Source organism: Lipophrys pholis (genome assembly GCF_963383615.2).
Source record: "Lipophrys pholis genome assembly, chromosome: 14".
Classification (NCBI taxonomy): domain Eukaryota; kingdom Metazoa; phylum Chordata; class Actinopteri; order Blenniiformes; family Blenniidae; genus Lipophrys; species Lipophrys pholis.
The window spans coordinates 16,120,481-16,134,558 of NC_137633.1; the positions used below are offsets into that span (position 1 = coordinate 16,120,481).

Genomic DNA, 14,078 nt, shown 5'->3' on the forward strand with positions numbered 1-14,078 from the left:
TCTCTCTCAGTTAAAACAAAAAAAGAAAAAAGAAAAAGGAATGAGTGTGTCCTATTGTGTTGCATAATAATCAAAGAATGGCAGTGGATATAATGCGAGTGATGTAACAGGAATTAATAATGTCTAGACCTGCTCCTTTGACCTGCAACAACAAAAAAAATATATATGTCAGAGAGGAAAGCAGGCAGACTTTAAAGAAGCTTGTGTAATTGGATAACAAGGTGGAAATGATCACAATATAAAAATCCTTACCCCAGTTTCTAAAAACTGATGTCTATACCGGACGAGTCCCTTCAGTTTGCATGAGTCATTTCTTTATGGTTAATTTGCTTCACTTACGAGCCGATAATATTTCATACGAACCCTGACATTCAAATGATTAAATCCACATTATTAGACTCCTCGTGATCTCATGCGTCCGGCGTGGTGGACGACTAAATTAAGGAAAAGACTTGCTTGCAATTTTCTGATTCTTAATTCTGTTTTAAACCTACGCCCTAAACCACAAGCCAGCCCCAAAGCTCATTATATGGTAAGGCTTAGGCTTGGAGAAAAAAAAACCAGAAGCTTTATTGAAAGCTAATTTATACACTATTTAACCGAGATTTATACAACAGTCATGCAGGTATATGCAGTTTGTTTGCAATTTTCAGCGAGGATACATTTATATAGTTAGAGGTAAAAGCTGAAACTAGTTTTTTTTTTTTTTTTTTTATCACAGGTTGAGTTTGTTTTCAGACCTAAATCAGTGCTGCAATTATAGAGCTGTGACCTGAGGTTGACTCAGATGGAGAGGCCGTATTGTTTGGACCCCTCCCTGCTATCGTTAACCAGATGTTGTCAACAACATCCTTTGCTGCTGCAGTGAGGAGGAGAACCAGCAAAAAGAGCCTGTGACTAAGCACCGCGCCGATTGCAGTGCACTTTTGTTTTTAACATTACAGTTGCATTCGAACCCACAAATTACTTTAATGGGCGGGCATGGGTCTGCTCAGCAGCACATAAAATGAGTCAAGCTTATGGAGATCCCACATGTTCAGAAACATATCAAGAAGACAGCAACTTCTTTTTTTGTGTGTGCTTGGGCTTTACTTTATCATGTGTGAAGGTTTAGCAAAGATCTGAAGCCCAGAGGAACTCATTCTGTCACAATTGAAAGATTAAAAAGGAATGTTTTCCTCACAGACAAAAATCCTTCCTCCAGACTCTTCACTTCATTATGAGCAGCTTTAATCATGCTCAAAACATCCTTATAGCCTGTCCTTCTTCCCATAAGCAATAAAGAAAAAACTTAATTACGGTGGTGGAAAAATGCAGATAATGATAGGATGTGAGAGGCTGCAGGCTACAAAATGTTTTCTGATTCGCTATTTTCCCAGAATTTTTTTTTTTCTTTTTCTCTCAACTTGTTTACATACAGCTAATTGTCACTGCTGCAATAAAACATGTTTTTGGGTTGCTTCTTCCCTCCCTTCAAACGTAACTTTAACCACAGGGAATTGATTTTTGTGGAGGCAGCACTTTAAAAATTGGATTGCAGATTTCTTTTAGACTAGTCTTTGGGGGGAACAAAAAATCTGACTGGGATACAAACTGTAGCAGTAATGGGTCACCTAATTGTGCCCCCCCCCCCCCCTCTGCGCAATGGAGGGTGGATTCAAAACTGAACAATTCTACTTTTCAATTTGGAAAAATTTGTGAAACGTGCTTATGTTACTGACTTAATCCTATATATAAACTACTAATTTAAAACCACATCTAGCTTATTGTAGCTGAGCATACGGAGAGTAAAAGCTGTTTCAGCTATTCTGACGCTTCACTTAAAATCACTTATAAAAAATAAATGCATTTTAATGAACTTTCAATTAGAATGAAAAGTTTCCTCTCCATTAGCTGTTAGCTTGTCTCAAGAGGTATTTGTAGTTATATAACTAAGATTAACCCAGCCTAAATAATGAGTTAAACTATTTCAAAACACAAGCCTAACTTAGTTCAGCAGAGCTGCAACTGCCTTAAATAATAATGTATAATCATGTAAATATTTTAGCAATTAAGGATTGACAAGTCTCTCCTTGTGCATAAATGAAATATCTTGTTATATATTGACGAATTGTCCACAGACAAAATACGTTTAAGTTGCCATCACGGAGGACTAACATAACTAAAGCCAACAGATGTGAGATTTTGGTCATTTTAACCCATGACACTTCTACAGTTTAAGTACCTTATGAATCTAAAATTCTTCGTTTCTGTAGTCATTAATTGGTGTTACAGCAAAGAAGTTTGTGCAACATCAAATGCGTTGTTAGAGTCATGTCATTGAAAAAATACTTTCAATTTATATAATATATATTGAATATTTATTCATTTTTAGTTGTTATTTATGTTGGGGGGGGGGGTATCGCACAATGTTCAACTACTTTAAAAAGTGTAAAGCCGCTATGTTGTGTGAAAATCCACACTGTCCAAGTGTTTCTTCTTCTTCTTCTTTTGGGTTTAACGGCATTCTTTTAAGTGTTGCTTATATTCAGAGGTGTAAAACTTTAACTCGATCATCACTGATATAAAACTGTTTATAATTGTGTGGCTTCAATGTAGAAGTGGTAGTTTCTGTTCTCCAAGCTCATATTGAAATATTTCTTTTAACCTTTAAGTAACAACTAATAATTTGATTTAGCTGGTTTTCTACCTCTTCCTCAGGCTCATGTTCCCTTATTCACATACAGTGTATGCAGGAAGGAATACTGTCATTTCCTTTATGCAATAAAAAAATCCCATATCAAATACAAATTAATCAAGAAACCTGTAAGGAGTAAGAAAAAAAAAAGTAAATTTAAATGCTTCCGTCTGTATCGCGCAGCATCGTGAAGGGGGTGATCTAATATTCCTGTATCATAGCAGGTTCTGCCCTCAAGTAAACTTTGGAGAGTTCGTACTTTCTCTGCAGCTGCTCACTTCTGTATTGGCTCGGCAGGAAACACCGAGCCAGGGATTCCCCCTCAGCTGTGCAACAGAAGCGGGCCCCTCCATTCCTTCTCCATAGTCCGTCTGCAGTGAGGTCACTCCGTCTGCAGCACACGCCGCTCTCACGGGTGCAGACATCACGAGCACAACTGTATGGGGGAACGTTATGTTATACGCACACAGGCGCACGAAATGCTGTTTGTACGTATAGGCTGCATGCACACACGCGCACACACACACGCACACACACAAATGCACTGCCTGACTTTTCCTCATGCTGAGTCAGAGGAGCAGTGCATGTCAACATGATGACCGTGACGTTTTCTCTCTAAATGCTGTCTGACCTCACCATAATAGCCGGTCGGGACCAACATATGGTCTTCTGATGGCTGAGTCCAGCAGAATTACCCACATGGTGACTAATGGCAGAGGACTTCACTGTGAAATATCAGTGGTTATTCTCTTGATTTTATTAAGTGTCTCATGCTTTGAAAAATTCTTAATGACATTGCGGTTACTCTTGTACTGACTGTACTGAGCGGATCTCCCCAAAGAGGCACAACTTGGCTCAAACCTTTTCCGACTGTCCACAAAGAGTAAGTGTGAACTCGGAAAACACTCACAAATCTTTGGTTGTCAAAGAACATCAGATTCTCTCAGGGGCTCAACTTTTCTGCTCTCAAATAGCAAATGTCAGGATATAATATAGCTGTTGTAGCCATTTGGAAGATGATAGACCTACATATGGCCCTCGTGGGAAAAATAAGTTACACTTCAGTCACACAGAGAGCCATTCAGCTCTCTACTTTGTACTCCGACAGCTAGCTGTGCTAACACTGCCAGCCTGGCAGAGAGACGTTCGTGTCAGAAAGGCCCAAACAGAACTTTTCCCCTTTAATCAGCATGATGACATAAGAGGCAGACAGCGAGCCAGTCATTCAGTCAGTATAGAGTTTGATTAACCTAATCACCATGCAGCCAGACTCTGGGCTTCTGATTGGGTTTACAAACGCTCCTTGTCATCGTCATGTCATTAGCTTGTCGTTAGCAGTGGCCGCCTTGACGTGGAGCAGCGACATGTCGGCCCTAAACACAGCAATCAGGGGATTAGAGTGCAGTTACAGCAAAGCCTCAATGGACGCCTCGGGCTGTGAGTCAAAGGGGGGAAAGTCCAGCCTTACTATGCACACTCCACGTGGCCGTGGCGCTAACTGTACGCGGGCAAACGCCACTGTTGATTCGTGATGGAGATGATGAGAGGAAGCATTCAGTCTCTTCGGACACACGGGTGGTTCCCCAAAATTCCAACTGAACCAAGTCCTGAACTGAAGTAATGATCTGAATGGAGGCACAGCACTGAAAATAAGTTTCAGCCTCCCATTAGGTCTGCTTAATCTAAAACTGGGAGTGGAGCCCAAAAAAACAACACAGATGCAGAGTTGTATGCAACAAAGTGACGTACTGCAGCCACAGCGGAGCGCTTGAGTGACGTTCGCAAATGATTGTTTTACATTTCATTTGGGATCAATTGGAGTGATTGACAATAATCACTTACTGTGCAAAAGATTTGATTTATGAGGGATGACAAAAATATATGTTTAAGTGCTTTCCAGAGCTCTTTGGCTTGGAGGGCGAGTGACACCACACCCTTGTTTCCTCACGATGAAAAGCCCAGAGGGCCGCTCGCATACTTTCCAAGAAGTTGTCTCACGTCTGCAGAGGAAAGTGGCATGGACACTTGTCAGGAAACCAGCGCCGGAGTTCTGTTCAAATCTGGTCAAATGGTGCGGTGAGTCAGATGGAGCTCGAGAGGCTGACCCTCTGAAGAGGGAAATAAATGCAAATTCAATATTTGGGGTCTCTTTGAAGTCCGTTTGCACTTGAGCGAGTGCGACAGAACCTGGAATGACCCTGTTGAAAGAGAGCCTTATTAGCGCTGAAAGCAGCTAGAGGAGAAAAACACTGATGACAATGGTTGAGAAGTTGGAAGCGTGCGCACGCGACAGATTCGTGTGTGTTCTCATGAGGCTTTACATGTGAGATCAGTGATGACTGAGGGAGTCTGCTGCCTCAAAATCACTCGAACGCAAACACCCAGCTCAGCTAAAAACAATTGGCCCAGTGCCCTGTCGGTGGAGTCCTCTCTGACTTGTGGTCTTTGCCAGCGAGCCTTCATGCCATTCATGTCATACATTACATTACATACCTTACCATGTTGTTTCACAGTTCGAAGTAACAGGGACCTGGTTTGAAAAAAAAAAAAAAAAAAAAAGTTAAAACATGTGGCTTTTGTTGCAGAGAAGAATGAACAACAGCATTCCATGTGCGACCACATCAAAGGTCTTCCTCCACGGGGCTAAATGAGGGCAGACTGTCCTGTTCAACCCTCCTGGGACAACTGTCGCTAATTAGCCAAATTTTAATGGTGACACCAATTTTTCTTTCTCTTCACTGTAGGGTAAAAGTTTTTTGAACGCGTACGTCGCGTCTCGGACTTTCAGCAAGCGGGGACAGCCACACAACACGTACAAAGAGGCATTGTCTGCTGGTGAAAATGTGGTTTACAGGCTCTGCTATAATGGCTTGGTGGTTGCTGGAAGCCATGCGCACTTCCTAATATTCGGCTCACATGCGATTTCATTTTGAGAAAAAGACCGAGCTGTGGGGCTTTGCCTTTGTGTGAGAGGGGGGATGCCTCACAACTTATTTTCTGAGCTGACAGGCCTGGGCTGCTTTAGCGGCCCCCACCTCTCCGCTCCTCGCTCCCCTCTCTGGTGGCGCTACTATATTTGTGTGGGATCTCGAGCAATGGAAGAGCAGACGCAGGCTGCGTTGCCAGTCAAACGTGTTCGGCGCTGTCAGACTGAACGGCTTCCAGCGCTGCGATCTGTCTCCTCTCCTCGTCAATGAGAGCTGTTTGATCTGACAGAGAGACTCCATTAGAGACACAGTGGAGTTCAACTGCTGGGAGGTTGGATGGCTTCAGCAGTCAGAGTAGCAGCCCAGAGAGGAAAAGGTTTGCACACACAGTCTGGTTGCAATCTTGGTGTCTGTGCTGTGTATCTATAAATGTCTCTGAGCATTACTTGTCCTACTAGTAGGTGTGTGTGGCGCTGCTGCTCAACTGGGTTGACATATTTCGAGCTCTGATGGGCAAAAGGGGGTGATGACGCGGTGGGTAATGATGTCATGTATGTGTGGTGCTTTAATGACGAAAGCAGATTGACAGAGAGAGAGAGAGAGAGAGCGCGACAGAAAGAGGGAGTGAGAGATTATTTGCTCAGCAAGTAAAACACGGCGTCGTCTTCAACACATACCATAATTAGCCCTCAGACTCACAGTGGTGATGACCTCATAAACCCACGCCACCAGTCCAGCCGAGTCGAGTACACGCTGGTGTCGGAGTGATGAAACGGTAGATGATGGTTTGATAAATATGCATCAATGGTTCAGCCACAGACCGTCACTACACTCCTGTGATTCAATGCGGCTACATCTTCCACCAACACGGAGAGGAACTCTTGACAAGCGACTCGACTCTAGGAGACAGCATGGCAAGTAATATCAGAGGGTTAGGAGTTAGCCTCCTCACCTACCCACGCCGTGCGATGGCTGTTAAAAAGAAGGGAGAGTGAATTGATGTGGCTCCTGTGAAAGATCGGTGTGCTGATCTGTGTGTGGCAGCTGAGCTCTGGCAGGGCTCTGGCACTGGGGCTGCGTGGCAGTTAAACTGTCACTGGCAGGAACTGTAAATCTTTTGCAGGAGTTGAATGGAGCATGGCAGCACTGCAGGTGTGTGTGTGTGTGTGTGTGCGTGTGAGCACTTACCAGTTGGAGGATTGTCACAATGCTACACTTTCCGGTCTCTCGTTCTGTCTGTCCCGAGGAGCAAGCTACACAATTTCAGCAGTGCACACTTGGCAAAGTCAGAGTGAGTCAGTGTGTGTGTGTGTGTGTGTGTGTGTGTGTGTGTGTGTGTGTGTGTGTGTGTGTGTGTGTGTGTGTGTGTGTGTGTGTCAGTAGGGGGTGGGGGTGCTGTCACTTTGGCAATGCAACTGCACATATTGCAGCGATTACCACAGCGGAAAAATGTTTTTCTGCAACATGCAATTACTACAGATTACAGATTGCCGTCCTTGCATCAGAAGCTCTCGCCAGAAACGGAGAAACACTGTGCATTTGTGTGCACATGTGGATTTGTGTGTGTGTGTGTGTGTGTGTGTGTGTGTGTGTGTGTGTGTGTGTGTGTGTGTGTGTGTGTGTGTGTGTGTGTGTGTGTGTGTGTGTGTGTGTTACACACAAATAGACAGAGACAAAGAAAGATGAGAAATGATTATAGCTCGCACTAAAAACCACAACTGAAAAAAAAAATGGGGGAGTTGACGTATTTATGGGACTCATTTAGATTTAAAAGTTACAATGATTTTTAGAGGTAAATAAAAGAAGGAAAAAATACAATCTGTCCTTCAGTGAAATGAGGAAAAGTAGAGCAGGGGACGTTTTGTAGCCCTTTGTCCGTCATCATCAACATTATGAAAAGCACACACTGATGTACTCTTGCCGTATACAAGCCTGAATGCCACAAGTTACAACAATTTAGGACTTTTCATTTTGTTCCAGGTTACAAATCACTCTAAATATCAAAAAGCTTCCTTCAGGTCACAATAAACAATATGGCCCAAAAGTGGTGCCCCGCAGCAAGGCAGGGCCCTATTTACAAACCCACCAGATCAAAACTCAACCAAAGCGCTCCTATAATAGCACTGGGGCCTTTTGGTGAGCTTGCCATCCAATGCTACTTTTAGTGGGTTTCCAAAGAATAAACAGGCCTGCAAACCACATCACAGGCTGCTGACTGTCATCGTTGGGTGAGTGTACCCGACGGATGATGTGAGGGCGGAGCGACCATGACACAGAGGTTTACAACGATCCCCCCCCCCCCCCCCCCCCCACCCCACCACCACCTCCACTCCCCTATCTTCACCATACACCCAACCCACTCCGCCTCTTGTTGCCCCGGGTGTGGGGTGTGCCATTTGACTCCATCGCACTGTGCTTTTCATGACCTTTAACAAGCGGAAGGCAGAGATCAAATTAGACTGTTTTGTTTGTGAAAAATTCAAATATAAATAATATTATTACAGTGTTTTCCATTTGCTAAAACACAATTTTACAAACTCGGCTGGTTTTATCAAAATACTTAACACAATTCACAAAGCCACGCACTCAAACTGCAAAAAAACTCATATATACTGCAAAATAAAGCACTGCAACCAAAAACTACATACAACATTATCAAAATCAAACTTCTGTACACACTTCATTCACATTACCTGATTTTTGTCTAACCAACTACACACTGCGGGGCTTAATGTAAAACACTCTCACTGGGAAACCATGTTTCATGTACTGTACTTCAGTCAATATTGTACTTCCATCCACATGTGCTGGTCTGAGCTCTTTGTTTCTTTGAGAGTTTCTCTCAAATGTCACATTATAAAGTAGTTTCATTCTGATTTGATAGTGCGAGCCAATGCAGACAGACTGACTTGTTGAATGTTGCTGAATACGGTGTTGCCTTGGATGATGTGGCTTTGAATTTCTTGTAATCTGATTTCATTATTTTCCCAAACCAAATTTACAATGGCAGTTATACATATACAGTATGTACATATATGGTGTGTGTGTGTGTGTGTGTGTGTGTGTGTGTGTGTGTGTGTGTGTGTGTGTGTGTGTGTGTGTGTGTGTGTGTGTGTGACCAATGAGGTGTTAATATATTTTTGCCAATTGACTCATGTAGTGTCATTTTAAATGTTAATGTTTCCAAATGGTAAAACTGTGACGTTATGTCCGCTTGTGGTGTCTTATGTAGAGAACCGTGTTCAGTGCATTTAAAAAGTGCCATTTTGAATTGCAAAATGTGTGTAAAGCAGAAAATGTGTTTAGAGATTTGGAGACTTGAGAAGAGGCTTCGCTCTCTGCGTGTCATTTTAAATAATTGTGCTTTGCATATCATTTTAGCGTGTTAACAATTGGAAAAAAAACTGTAAAGTGCTAATTTACAGTGGTTTCTGTGGTTATGCACTCTCTTCATGGGGAGATCACTTTAATTCTGCACTTTGGGGCCTTTCTTTGTATCCAGTCTATCGTCCATTGAACAACCAGCAACTCCAAGTCGGAGAATTCACGATAGAAGACTGACGAATGGAAAGTGCTCATTTAAACCAATGTGCGCATGATCTGGAGAACAATTACCCGACTATTGAGTAACTTAAGTTAAGAAATGTCTGTTTGATCCAACACTGAGAGACAGCACGAAACGAATGAAAGAGACAGACAGCACGCATTTATAATGAAATGCTAGAAATCGTAATTCATCTTCATTGTTGCCGTGTTTGCTGACAAGTGTGCGATTCACTCTGGGAAACACAAATAAACCCAGGGAATAACCAGCCTTCGGGAAGAACAGTACATACACAAGAGGCCTGTTTTTTTTTTTTTGGTTTCTCTTTTTAGTGATCTTTGCTGCAACACGGCAGCATTGCAGCGATGTGCATTCACCACTGTAAGACACAGTATGCCACTGATAAAGCTGTAAGAATGGGAGTCACTTTTATTAGAAGTTTAACTATGTAAGTTAAGTAACATCAGAAGACACATCAGACAAGTAAATTCATTGTAGCCATATTCTCCAATGCCTCAACTAAGTTTTGCGATTTTTTCATCATGAAGTCAAATTTCCATCTGAATTAGTCGGCTTGTGTTATTTCGTATTTTAGTACCAGTACAAAGACGCTCCTTTGCCTTTTTCTCATTATGTTGAAGTTGAAGCTTGTATCACCTCGTGAGCGCTTCAGTATACAAGCGTGATGTATGTTTCCAGAATGCAGTTGGTTTTGAGGCCTGTGATCATCCATGCGCACAATTAGTCACTAAACACATGAGATGGAAGACAGGGAATCACAGAGCATCCAGTTCAGAAAGTAAAGGAGTCCGCAAACTATGCACCTCAAGAAGAAGAAGAAGAAAAACATTTGCCACATGAAAGCAGTTGTATCCCCGTTTGACCAAGTGTGAGCTTTGCTGCTTGAGTTACTGTAGATGAAGCCACTCGACAGGTTATGAGGGCAACTGAAGCAGATTAGTTTCAGGTGGTGACGGGGTTTTGTCTTCCAATCACAAGGTTAGTGGTTTTTAGTAAGTGAGTGTTTGTGTACTGCACAGATGTGACAGATCAACCAAAGCATTCCGAGGCAGCTGAGTTACCGAGAAAAGGTGAAGCACAACTACTGCTTTAGTGGAAGATATAAGAATGTATTGATTTAAAAAAAAAGAAAAGAAAAAAAAGTTAATCGTTTGATTTAAAAAGAAAAAAATATGGCTAAATGAAAACAAAAAAATATCGACCTCTGGCGTGCAGAAGTGGAATAAAAAAAAGCAACATCATAATGTTGTGATCAAGTGATGTTGAAGTACCACCTCGGGTTTAGAGGACTGAGGAATTCAATGTGGAAACTTATAATGTATTCGATATGAAAGGAAGCGTCGGAACAGCGAATATATCTTTCTCTGAAACAGCAAAGTCTTTAAGATGCCTCAGGCTTTAATAAGCCCTCGGCTCCGCTGTGCACCTCTTATAAAATGTAAGCAGTGGTATTAAAGATGCATGAGATGAATGTGCGCGTTGTCTCCTCCAGTAACTGCTGCACATCGGCTCATCGCACTCGCATGGTAACGAGCCACTGGTTTGGGAACGTCACTTTCTTTTCCATCAACGTCAGCATAGAGTACAGCCTTCACGGATCTGAAATTGGGGCCTGACACTTGTATGAGTTACTGGCTTCAGAAAATACAAAAATGGAGCACATGAAGAAGTTGAAGGGTCATTAAGAGCTAAAACAACCTTTGTGTACACAGATCCTGTCGTCTTTAAAAGTACCACAGACGACCCAGGCGGAGATGGAGTAACCTTCGAATTTATATGATCAGAAAAGTTCAATGTGTTTCTGATTTTCTTGTCTGAACATCAAAATGGACAAAAATGACCGCCAATTGTGATGTGCTGACACATTCTGTAATCAAAATTTGAGAAAGAATCAGCCATCAGAGCAGCAGAGCCCAAAACCCAAACAGTCTGTACCCACTCACTGTTGTTTAAAAGTTTCTCCATATACTTGTGTATATAAACACTCTGACGCTAGAATATGATTTGGCTTTGAGGGGACTGGCACAAATGGCTTTGGTGACTTACATCATGCTTGGAAGTCTAATCACAGACACTCTTGTCATATCAAGAACAAAAAGCCGATTTCTTAGCAAAGCTGCAGTTCATGAAAAAAAAAAAAAAGATCTTTAAAAAGAAAGAAAAAAAAAGGAGGGAAGGGTAAACAACCTCTGCATTCCACACAGCCACCACAGAATTCATCATTCATACAAAAAAATACCCCCAAGCCCCAAAGTAGAGCTAATTTAATCCGAGAGGAATAAAACTCCATTTCATAGAAGCCGTCCATTCAGAACACTCATATTTCCACTGAGCAGAAACCCCCGCCTGAAATCTGAGCAGACACTTTTCGGAAGGAATGCATTCGGTGGGTTGAGGGCCGAAGCTCGCCCTGTAATTTGTGAATGTAGAGAAATGTGTGATCGCCGCAGCTCCTCTAAAGATAGAAATCTTTGTCTTATGTCATCACCGAACCTCAAACTATTTCTAATTGCCCCCAAAGACCCCTTTTCCAAATGAATGGCTACCCATCCAAAGGCTTATGTGTGCATGTCTCAAAATAGCCCTGGACTTTACACACAGGCTAATAGATCATATTCATTAAATAAAGAAGAAAAACTTAAAAGGGATCCCCTTATATTCGAGACTGCTCCATCTTCAAAGTCACTTTTAAGTGGCGCTAAAAGCAGTGTGGGTGGCCTGTAAAGGCAGGTATACGTTTCCAAGACCCTAAAGGCTTCCATTAGCTTCTCTGCTAACAGGGAGCCCACTCCGATTAGTCTTTACCGTCTCATTACACATGACACCGAAGTAAGTGGGTTTTCACTGGTTTTATTCACACTTGAAGAGAAACTGATTCTCACGGACAGCAAAATACCTCTTTTATGTCTATTCATCAACGTCAGTTTAGTTATTCTGCTTGGACTGGCCTGAAGCTTGCTAAATGAGCGCTAAGGAACACTCCGTTCTTCATAGCTTGTAACAGTGGTGGTCATGATGGTGTTCAGGAAAGTGTCTTCGGAGTCACAAGTTTGGGGCTTTTTTTCAAATTGTTAAAAAAGGTTGGAAAATGGAGTACAGATAAAGTACTGAGGAAAAACAAACATTGACTCAGATATGTCACTATCTTATCACTATTATGGCTCATGGATAATATTCACAAAACAGCTGGATTATCCACATGCTTGTATTGTGTGCGTGTGCGCGCGTGGAATACCAATACTACTCAGGAACTCCAGGGGAGACGGCAGAGAAAGGTCAGCAGAGACACGACAGAGTACATGTGTGTAAATGAAAGGGCAGGGGATGGAAGTGTGATGATGTGGGGAGTATAGGGAGTGAAGGTGGATGAATTCAACCACCTGGGTGTAAGCATCCATCGCGTGAGGCAGGGAGGACACAAAAGAGACCAGACGGAGTGGATGGAGACGAGCGTCAGGAGTGAAGTGTGACAGGATAGACGTAGGAGTGAAAGGGAAGGTTCAAAAGACAGTAGGTCGCCCTGCTAGGATGTGTGGGTTTTGAGACAGTGGCACTGTGCTGATGAAGATTTGGGATCGAGAAAACGCAAGGTTGAGCAGTTTAGCGATGAAGCTGGAGGAGCCCGATTGACCTGGTTTGGACATGTGCTGAGATAAATACTGGTTAGTCAAAAGAATATACAAAGACCTTGGCAGAGATTCACGGCTGCCAGCTATTGGTTCCACCTTTCTTTTTACCTTTTGGTCCTGACAATACTTCTGCATTGGATCATGTCCTGCGATATTAAATGCTGGACTTCGGAGGACAGCAGAATGTGACAGATCTCGTTTGGGAAAACATCCAGAGCGTATATTTATAAATATAAATGCCTCTTTAGTGTGTTGGTGTACAGTACTGTGGGTGACGTGTGGCAGTGATAGCAGTGTGTTCAACCTCAAGTGCTTCCATTGGATTCTCTGCTAATGAAGATCGTAAATGAGTCTTTGCAAGCTGCTTCATTAAATATGACACAATAAATGGGCTCCACTCGTATTAAACCCATTAAAGATATGGTGTTTGTTTTCAGGGCCTCCAAATTAAGTATCTTGACTTGGTAAAGGTCCATTTTTAGTTATGTTTAAACTCCTCTAAAGACTCAATAAGCTCTTAATAAGCCACAAAGAAATGTCTTAATGGTGGTTTAAAAGATGTGATTTCCTTTCACAGAGATTCTTTTGATTCAGGTGTGTTCCAGCTGATTAATATTTGAAAGACTGTAACTTCTGAGAGAACTGTCTTCACTAAGCCAACTTCAGTAACTAATTGTGTGTCTTGTTTCCATTTATGTCTGAAGGAACCGCTTTCTTTTAATCCCCGAACAGCAGGAATCATATGTTGGGAGACCTTTTTGAGGTGGGTCCAGAGGTTTCACGTATCATCCAGGAGTTCAGTCTTGATTTCAGGCTCAACCCACTCAGATCATTAAAAACCGTTCAGGGCCAAGGCAGGCTCTGTCCTCAATGCCTGTGCGGCTGAAACTGTAGAAACTGCATGCTGAAATGCAGAGGTCTAAATGTGACAGGCGCCCGGAGCGCACATTACCGCCGAGCGCGGTATAGCTGGGGCGTGTGGTCACATATTAATAATGAACTAGGGCAGGGGGACGACTAAAATATCACTGGCCTCGTCATTGTCCCAGTCGGGCTGTACTCGAAATAGAGGCCGCTTGATAGGCGATCTGATCAGAGATGATTTCTTCCAGTTACACTTGTAAGGATTCAGCTGCTGCTGCTGCTGCACATGTAGGGACTTCAATCTGTACAATAAGCCGTGGGCTGGGGATCCCCTGTACTTTCATAAGAAACCAACGCACCTCCACTCAGGAGAGACACATAAATGCTGCCAACGGTCAATCAAAAAGTAATGGACA

General features: G+C 42.6%; 2 protein-coding genes across 6 annotated transcripts in view; one reads left to right on the top strand and one right to left on the bottom strand.

Annotated features, from left to right (window-relative positions):
* The window catches only part of syf2 (SYF2 pre-mRNA-splicing factor), a 117,346-nt gene extending 110,423 nt beyond the window's left edge, over positions 1-6,923 (bottom strand). Inside the window, exons 1-3 of one of the 2 annotated variants that reach the window (XM_080479985.1) lie at positions 6,793-6,923; positions 6,282-6,503; positions 5,171-5,207 (exon numbers count right to left, since the gene is read on the bottom strand). The gene's annotated coding sequence lies outside the window, so the exon portion shown is untranslated. Of the gene's footprint in view, positions 1-5,170; positions 5,208-6,281; positions 6,666-6,792 lie in introns of those variants that run through there. The other variant, XM_080479984.1, reaches the window with a different exon arrangement.
* runx3 (RUNX family transcription factor 3) overlaps positions 1-14,078 on the top strand; it is a 52,407-nt gene that overhangs the window by 5,562 nt on the left and 32,767 nt on the right. The window lies entirely within an intron of this gene.